The sequence below is a fragment of the Ictidomys tridecemlineatus genome, chromosome 3 (genome assembly GCF_052094955.1).
Source record: "Ictidomys tridecemlineatus isolate mIctTri1 chromosome 3, mIctTri1.hap1, whole genome shotgun sequence".
Taxonomy (NCBI): Eukaryota; Metazoa; Chordata; class Mammalia; order Rodentia; family Sciuridae; genus Ictidomys; species Ictidomys tridecemlineatus.
Window position 1 is genome coordinate 26184622 of NC_135479.1, and position 9336 is coordinate 26193957.

At 43.2% G+C, this 9336-nt stretch overlaps 1 long non-coding RNA gene across 3 annotated transcripts; it reads right to left on the reverse strand.

The window, feature by feature from the left end:
* Positions 1 to 205: 205 nt before the first annotated feature.
* LOC110597794 (uncharacterized) lies at positions 206 to 8950 on the reverse strand. Of its 3 annotated transcripts, none has more exons than XR_013436121.1 (4): positions 4553 to 8950; positions 3314 to 3424; positions 1346 to 1483; positions 206 to 1037 (listed from the first exon to the last, which is right to left on the reverse strand). It is a non-coding gene; the product is annotated as an uncharacterized LOC110597794 (long non-coding RNA). The 3 variants fall into 3 exon arrangements; XR_013436120.1 differs by having other exon boundaries at positions 8754 to 8949; XR_002483567.3 differs by having other exon boundaries at positions 3314 to 8947.
* Between the last annotated feature and the right edge of the window lie 386 nt (positions 8951 to 9336).

Here is a 9336-nt window from a genome sequence, read left to right on the forward strand (position 1 = left end):
TCAGTTTCTTTGGATGATTAACTTATGGTGATCTGATGTGCCAAGGTGGAGAGCCAGGCTACTGTAAAGTGGTCTGAGTGCCCTTGAAGGGACCACGATTGTTCCTATCAGTGCTCTTGTCACTGGAAGAATTCCTGGAGAGGGAAGATTTGACTCAGGACAAGTGGGGTCCTTGGCATATGTGATGGGAAAGAATTTCGGCATACACCAGAGACGGATTTATTTAAGAAAGCAGATACATATTCAAGGGAGAATGTGAGCCATCTTGAGAGTGAGAAACAGCAACCTCTTGGTCTGGCATGTTAATATTTACAGGGACAGTAGCTAGGACTGGGCCTGGTGGCACAGACCTGTAATCCCAGCTACGCAGGACTGAGGCAGGAGGATTGCAAGTTTGAGGCCAGCCTTAGCAAATAAGTGAGACCCTAAGCAACTTAGTAAGACCCTGTCTCAAAATAAAAGTAAAAAAAATGTAAAAAAAAAAAAAAAAGCATAGTTACCTGGCTCAGTGATAGAGTGGCTGAGCATTCAATCCCCAGGACAAGAATAAATAAGAAAATTTAGGGGGACAGTATGAGGGGCTGGAACAACTAGAAGTGGAGTCAGGGTAGAGTCAGTTTCCTTGCCTTTGCGCCATGGTACCTTTTGCAGGCAAGGACAGGGGCCAAGAAGGAGGGCCAAGGACATGGGACAAGTTGTTTCTTTTGCATTCCAACAGGCACCTCTCTTTTGAGACTCAGTCTTTTTTTTTTTTTTTTCCTGCATCCCCAAACTCACATCTCAGTCTCAACTGGGACCAGCCGTCAGGTCCCACAGAACTGGTATAGAAGCACAGGGAGCCTGATGTCCCGACCAAAGCACAGAAGGTGTCACCTTAGGGGAAGTGGCTCAGAGAACAAGGCAGGAAGCAGAAACAGGTTTCTTAGTTCCTGGCAGCCTATGGCGGCCACTAGACCTTTCTCCTTCCCAGGGGGGGCTGGTTGTTCCAGTAACGGAGAGCACGATGGTGATGGGCTTTCTCTTGACTCCAGTGAACCCTTTGGACAGAAAGTCAACTTGATCTACTTGAAACAAAGCAGGCCTCCCCCCACCCACTGCCACCCCTGCCCCACCCTGGAAGGGCAGTAAGGAAAGTCCCAGAGAATGGTAGCAACCAGGGTGTCCCTGAAGACCCCAGAAGCCAGAGCCAGGGACCCAACCCCATGTGGCCTTGCAAGATGTCAGCAGCTCCATGTCCTCCCAGTGCCACCGCCCGAGGAAGGGTCTGAGGAAGGGTCCGAAGGATCTGGCCAGGTAATGGCCCTAGACAGGAGAGGGAGGGGTTCAGTCCAAGTCGAAGCCTTACCCACACCAGGGGCAGGGTCTGAGTGGAAGAAATAGCTTTGCTTTCTTCAACATTCAGGAGCAGCCAGAGGTAACTTCATTTTAAGACCGGCATCCACAGAAAAGAACAGCAGGCAGAAGTGTTTTTCTCCAGCTCTCTCTGAGCATGTGAAACAAAGGAACCGGATTTAGATGGTACAAAAACAAAGAAGGGAAAGAATCCAGTGAGTTCCACAAGCTTATTTATGGCCTAAGAGATAGACCAGGGTGCGATAGGCTATATTTCTGCATCCTGTCCTTGCTGTGTTTTGTGATTTCATTCAGTTATCTAACTTGTGCTTTTCAACCTGGAGAGTTCTAACGATGATGATGGTCATGATACTGACTAATATAGTTTCTTGCTTCTAATTTTCAGGCCCCATTCTCTTCCTTTAATTTAAGAGATGGGGTCTTGCTATGTTGCCCAGGCTCGTCTCCAACTTCTGGACTCAAAAGATCCTCCTGGCCAGGTGTGGTGGCGCACCCCTGTCATCCCAGGGACTTGGGAGTCTGAGGCAGGGGGATCGCAAGTTCAAAGCCAGCCTTAGCAAGACCCTATCTAAAAATAAAAATAAAAAGGGCTGGGGATGCGGCTAAGTGGTTAACCTAGGGGTTAAGTACCCCTGGGTTCAATCCCCAGTGCCCAGGGGGGTGGGGAGGGGAGATCTTCCTGACTCTGCCTCCCAAGTGCTGAGACTACAGTCAAATCCACACTTGGCTCCCAGGCACAGTTCCCCCCTCAACCCTATTCTCAGTTCTGTACTGACTGGTGGCTCTACCACTGAGCTCCATTCCTGTAACAAGGACTTAGACTCTTCCCTTTTGGCTGCAAATGTCTGACAGGTGGCTGAAAGCAGGATTAAAGACTTGGCATCTCTGCCTCCATTTCGCATTCATCTTCTTTGCTCCCAGGCACCTTGGAGTCCCTGAACAAGGACTGATCTGATCAACATCTTGTGATGAGTCAAAGCTACACCCCAGGCAAGAGCAACTTTCTTATTTGGAACAGAGCCCCAACCAGCCAATCCTGAGATGATGGACAGACCACGTCGCATCTGTGAAAGCCCCCCATCCTTGCCCTCATTCCCCTTTCTTTGAGACTTCAAAGTCACTGTCAGCCCCTCAAAGACAGCGAGGAACCTGGGTCCTCTTGTCTTCCTGGTGCAGCTACGTTGACTATAGCACCTCTAGTGCTTTTCAGCATTACCTTTTCTGTTTGGTTTTGGGGTGAGTGTCCGACCTGATTTGTTGGATCCCTAGAGTCAGGTCTCTAACCTGGGAATCTGATAACATCCCCAGCCCTTGAACTTGCCATCCTCCTGCTTTCCTGCTTCATCCTGATGCATTGCTGAATTATACAGGGATGTGCTACCACACCCCAGCTGCAGGCAGAATCTTTTAATTTTTCCATATTGAAACCCAGGGGCTCTTAACCACTGAGCCACATCCCCAGCCCTTTTTATTTTTTATTTTGAGACAGTGTCTGGCTAAGTTGCTGAGGCTGTCCTTGAACTTGCCATCCTCCTGTCAAGCACAATTCTTAAGTAATGTGTTTCTTTTCTATTTCTTTCTTTCTTTCTTTCCTTCTTCCTTCCTTCCTTTTTTTTTTTTTTTTTTTTAGGATTTTGAACCTAGGGCCTTGTGCATACGAGGCAAGCACTCTACCAACTGAGCTATACCCCCAGCCCTGGTAATGTGTGTTTCTAAAGTCTTCAAAATATTTATATTGAGTAAGTGTGATAAATAAAAAGTGCAGTGGCCCATTTTCAAATACAGTATTTAGCTTTAAATATAAAATTGCTGTGGATATGAAAATAGCCAAAGGGGAAAGGGAACGATGGTTAGAAGCAGCTCACACCTGAATGTAACAGTCTCAGCCCCTTCCCAAACAGGAGGTGAGGGGAAGGAGGCTGATCTGACCAGCAAAGATAAACCACATACGTGCACTTACCCCAAGAGATCACAGAGAAGTGGAGACCCCATAGGAGAGAGTCAAACCTAGGCAACATCCAGAAAGACTGTACACCAGCAGTCCTCAGCCAGGGAGAACGGAGGAGGCACCCTGCACATAAGGGAATAAAATGCTGCTTGTAACTGCTCTGGAGGTGTTGCCGAAAGCTCTGTCCCCATGCCAATCTAATAACCAGGACACAGTTTTGAGAAAAAAGAAATAAATGATTTATTGCTTTATTAGCAAAGGAGAAACACAGGGGACTTCTATCCCAAAGGTTGTGATTTTGCCTATCAGCAGGAACAGGGGGCTTTTAAAGAGGTGACTCAGAGAAAATGAGATTAGTGAGGAGAGATCAGGAAGGAGAAGATCAAGGAAAAGAAGATTAGGAAGGAGGTTAGAGAAAAGAAGATCAGGGAGAAGGTTGGGGGGAAAACTTAAGTTTCAAAGCAACAAGGGATACAGTCCAAGCATCAAGTGAAGCCCTGTTACATTTCCCCACTGTCAATTTCTAGCTTCCATTTCTATGGACAGTGGATGATGACATATCCAAGCTATTTCCTGCTGAAAGGGGACAAATTTGGGGGAAGTAACCCAAAGTCCTTGTTCTCCATCACGTGGGGCATGAACAGATAAGGGCATTCAGCATCAGAGCAGTCCAAAGGTGCATAGTGGCAGATGACAGGTGACTGGATAAGGACCTGTGTAGTTCAGGGATCATGCTAATACAACAATAAAGATCAAAGTATTAAATCTTTGTAAATAATTAGAAAAAAAATTAGAATTTCAGCCAGTTTCTGAAAACCACGAGGATAGCAACTCATAATCCTATCAGTGAAAATCAGATCAAGTTCATCAATATAGGAGGTTAGGAAGATTTGTAAGACTCAAATTAACTCAGGACAAATTTGGGACTCTTGTGATCATTACTATTATTCACTCTCACACAAGAACCCATCCTTTATAGCCTCCAGCTTTACTTACTTTTGGTAGAGCTGACACAAGTGTTCATCTTAAGTTACATCTTTAAAACCCATTGTTTTTTCTTTTAAATGTCCGGGTTGGATGGTGCTTTTAGGCTATACTCTTTTGCCAGGTATTTAAGACCAAGTTGGTCAGAACTGAACTTGTTCCTATCTATTCTTAAGAGTCAGCTGGGATTCCTTAGAGATCATTCTTGGGGACACATGTGAAGCCTCCTGACTCCTTTAGCTTTTCTCTACCAGTGATGCCACTTACCAGGATGGGTTGGGATCTGGCTGACCAAATATGGCTTCTCTTGGAAGCATCAGGGACATTTGCATCTCCAATGATCTTCCTCTTTGCAAAATGTGCACTGGTTGGCTTCCTGTTCTCTTGGGTCCTCTTGATCTCCCTGATCGGCAGATTGGGTGACTCACCAGAGTTGCAGCGCCCAGAAAGGGCTCCTGTCATTCTCTGGGTCCTGGCTAACCTTAGAGGGCAAGGGCCAAAATGTTGGCTGCTTTTTCCTTGGCTCTTTTACTTCCTTGACTTTGGTCTCCAAGTTTTTGGTTTTAAACACCCAGCAGGCCAGTTTAATCAGGCTTAAAGAGGGAGTAACACATTGTAACTTCAATATCTATAATTTTACAGTTACCCCTTTCATTTAATTGGGGTCTGAATTAGTACTGGGAGCCAGCATTATATAGTATCTGTCCTGTAGGTGATAGCTTATTATCTCAAATTAACCCAGGTTGGTTTTGTTTTGTTTTTAGAAGCAGTACCTCTGCAAAACAGGTAACAGTTATAAAATTACAAGGAAAATACAAAATGAAATTACATTCAGCTTGTATAATAGCTATGAACAAAGAAAAATCTTGAAACTGTACTTAATTATACATTATTTCTCCCATTTGAGATCACAGTAATCTTTACAATAAAAATCAATCTTTTGAACACAACTTTGAATAGGCTCCAGCCTGTTTTAGAGCCATTTTACCATGAGGTGAGGTGGGAGGCAGAGTCTTATCTCGGGGAAGGTGGGGCTCTTCACAATCAACACAATACAACATTACACCTGAAACTTGAATCAAAGACAGGCTAAGAGAGATTTTAACTTTCTTTTTGTGGAAATAGTGGCAAAATGCTTCCTTGTTTAATATGACACCTTTAAACAGATCAGGATCTCCTTATTATCTTCCAAAAATGCATTTAAATTCCAATTCCAGTGTGAAGAGAAACACAAAATTGTATATGTACCTTATTGACAACAGGTTACTTTATCCAGCTATAAAACAACAAATACACGAATAAATACCAACTAGATTTGTCATTTTTATTCAAATCCAAGATGTTTGCTGCACATAATTTTAGTTTGGATAACACCAACTTGGCAAAATGCTCTCTTCAGTTTTACATTTAACTAAGTTGAGTTTTTAAAGTACAATTTAGAATCCAGAGTGTACGGTAATAATGGGTTAACAAAAATCAAAAGATAGCCTTAAATCTCTTATACATTTAGGAAACAGTGTTAATCATCAAAAATTGACTTAGTCACAGCAATCAGATATAAGATAGGTCTTTAAATGACAGTGTGGCCCTTCTATTTCAGATACACTGTATAAAAGAGAGCACTTATTGGTTATCTTGCCAGTAAACTTACATAAACTTTCATTTTATAAACTTTTACATAATATTTAGGCAAGGCTTAGACAGATAGTTCTCAGATGCATACATATACCTACTCAGACACATTTTGGATTTCAACTATATTGTTAAAAACCTAAATTACTGTGGTTCAATCAGTTACAAAATAATCACATGACTTTAAAACAGGAACAAATCAATTCCTTTTTCTCTTTTTTAGTTGTAGATGAACACAACACCTTAATTTAATTAATTTATTTATTTGATTCTGAGGATCAAACCCAGCACCTTACACATGCTAGGCACTTGCTCTACCGTCAAGCCACAACCCAGCCCCAAACAATTTCTTTAAGACAGTTTCCCCAAGTAATAAAGCCTGATAAATACAAGAAAATTATCCATAGATAAGAGCAGATCAATGTTTCAGACTTTGCTTTATAGCAGTACAGTAAAATTCAAATAATTTTAACTGACTGTTCTAATTATGACCAATTTAATCAAACACAAATGTTTTGAGATTTACCTTCCACAACCCTTCTGCAACTTGCTTAAACATTCACAACTCCTTTACGTCCTCAGTTATGTCTTCTTTCATCTTGGACTTTAGCACAAGAATATTACTTTACCAGACAAAATACTTTCTCATCCAGAAACATTTCTTTTACCTTGTAATTTTCTGTACTAAAATATATTTCCTTATGAATGGAAATGCACTCCACTGTTGTCATCTATGTAATAAATAAATTTTTTAAAAAGAAATAAATAAATAAAATATATTTCCATACCTATAACTTTCTTTTATCTTTTCTAGTTTCAGAACCTTTCTTAAATTTACATTCTGAAACAGACCTTAGGAATGTTATCTGTGTGTTTAATTTACACAACAAATTTCATCCCAGGAGAGGGTTGGACAATCTAGCTTATACAAAACAAATAAACAAACAAACAAAAAAAGTGTGCCTTAATCTTTTTTCTCCCAGGTTGCATTCAAGGGATTGGCACACAGGATTTTTTTTTTTTTTTTTTTGAGTCTGACCTGTCTCCATTATCATTATCACAATGCCATCAACTTAAGTGCGTTCCCCATTGTCAACTGTACCCAGAGGCTCCTTTGGGGCCTTTTCTTATACTAGGCATATTGATGTGTAATGGAGGAGGCTCTTTCCACCCTTTTCTTTAGGCTTCCTTGAAGAGCCCTTTGCAGAGGCTGCCTAAAAAACACAGGTTGGCCCTAGTTTCTGTCTCTTTCTTCTCTGGGTGCAGTTATTTATTCGGCCAGTCTCCCTAGGCATTTAGTTTGATGGGAAACTATTATAGCAAAATTGCTTTGCACCAGTGATGATTATTCCCTGGCCAAATGGGGTCTCCTGTCAGATCTTAAAAGGGGAGACTATTCCTGTCCCCAGGTCATAAACGGACAGTGCTGGATCCTACTGCCACATCCTTTGTGGCCAGCAGGCTCCACCCCCCAGAGGTCAAAGGGCTGGAAAACAGGGCAGAGGCCAGGTTTTCTTTAGCCATTTTTCTACATCCCAGGAAGATTTTCTAGGATTTTTTTTTTCCCAATTTAGGGCTGGTGTCCTGGACCACAGTGAGATGATCTGTGGCTGCCTGGGGCCAAGCTGAGAAATGGTGCTGGGAGCGCCAGCACTGGGTTGAAGAGATTTAAATCTCTGTAACCCTTTCTTCTGGTGGCTTGCTATCCTTGCACACCATAGGCAGTGCCTTTGGGCACCTTCAGCTTAGCTCCTGACATCAGACCCCTTATCACGCAACTGCATAAATACCTGTACACACAGACTCTCTTCCATATACTTGACCCCTGACACACCAACTTCAATGTCAAGATTGTGCATTGTGATCCAGAAATACCATTTAAAGGCTAGACTGTGTTACAGCAAACCCTCTTTCTCTTAGGCTTATACCTATAGGTGGCCCACAGGCAAGATCTCTCTACTCAGGAGACTCCGGGAAGATCAACGCAGCCTGGCTCATTTCTTAAAGGGCCAGTATAAGACAAGAGAGGATCATTGAAACCAGAACTGACAGACGCCAATCTTTAAAAGGGACAGACCTGCGTGTACGAATTTCTTCTGCTTCCTTTACCTTTGACAGACCAATTCCAACTGCAAGATTATACAAAAAGAAACACAGAGAGACCACCAGAGGGTAGCCCCAAACCCATGGCCAACAGACCAGAACCTTTAAAATTAACCAGCCAAGATCTTTCCCAAGAGACTACCCATAGAATCAATTCAGCACTGGAGCCGCCTTAAAAGGGGCAGTAGCAGATACAATGTAGCAGACAACCTGAGGGGATTCCCAAACCATGGCCAACAGAGGGGAACTTTAAAATTAGAGACAGACTAGAGAGGGGAAAACCCCAAGCGGCCAACTCCTGCTGAACCGTGACTTTTACACCAGCAGCACCACAGATGTCCCCAAGAAGAGGGACCAGATGTTCCCACAAAGGGGAACCAGATGTGTATACCAGGGGAGCTTACCCAATGGCCAAAGCTGTCACATCTTTCCTGAGTTCAGTTTCCTTTTTCTCAAAATGGAGAAATTGAGAGCAACGTGTCAGTTCAGGGAGAGAAAGTGGGAGTTCCCAAAGCAAAAAGAGCTTCCTCAGCTGCTGGGATGGTCCCTCAGTCCCTCCCTTTACCCACAGGAACAGCTCCTCTGGTTCATCCTGGGCAAACTCATAGTCTCTCCAGCGGTTGGCTCCCCCCAGACTCATCTGCACCTTGAATCCTCAGCATAGAAGTGGGGGCCGGTTGGAAAGCCAGACCTGCCCAGGAAATCTGGAGCAGGGACTGCTCTTGGGTCTCACCTGGGGTGCCAAATTTGTTGCCAAAAGCTCTGTCCTTGTCCCTGATGCCGATCCAAACACAAGGACATGGTTTTGAGAAAAAGTCAAAGAAGGTTTATCGCTTTGCTAGCAAAGGAGAAACACAGGGGACTCCTGTCCCGAAGGCTGTGACTCTGCCCATCACAGGAACAGGGGTTTTTTGAGAGGCGATTCAGAGAAAAATGAGATTAGTGAGGAGAGATCAGGAAGGAGAAGATCAGGGGATAGAAGATTAGAAAGAAGGTTAGGGAAAAGAAGATTAGGAAGGAGAAGTTTGGTAAAAAGAAAAAAAACCAAAGTTTCAAAGCAACAAGGGATATAGTCAAAGTATCAAGTGAACGAACCCCTGTTACAGTTGTTCTTTTTTTTTTTTTTGTACCAAGGATTGAACCCAGGGGTGCTTAACCCTAGAGCCACATCCCCAGCCCTTTTAATTTTTTTTTATTTTGAGCTAGGGCCTTGCTAAATTGTTGGGGCTGCCTTTGAACTTGTGATCCTCCTGTTTCAACCTCCCAAGCTACTGGGATTATAGGACTGCACCACCTGTGGGTAGCACTGTTTTCTT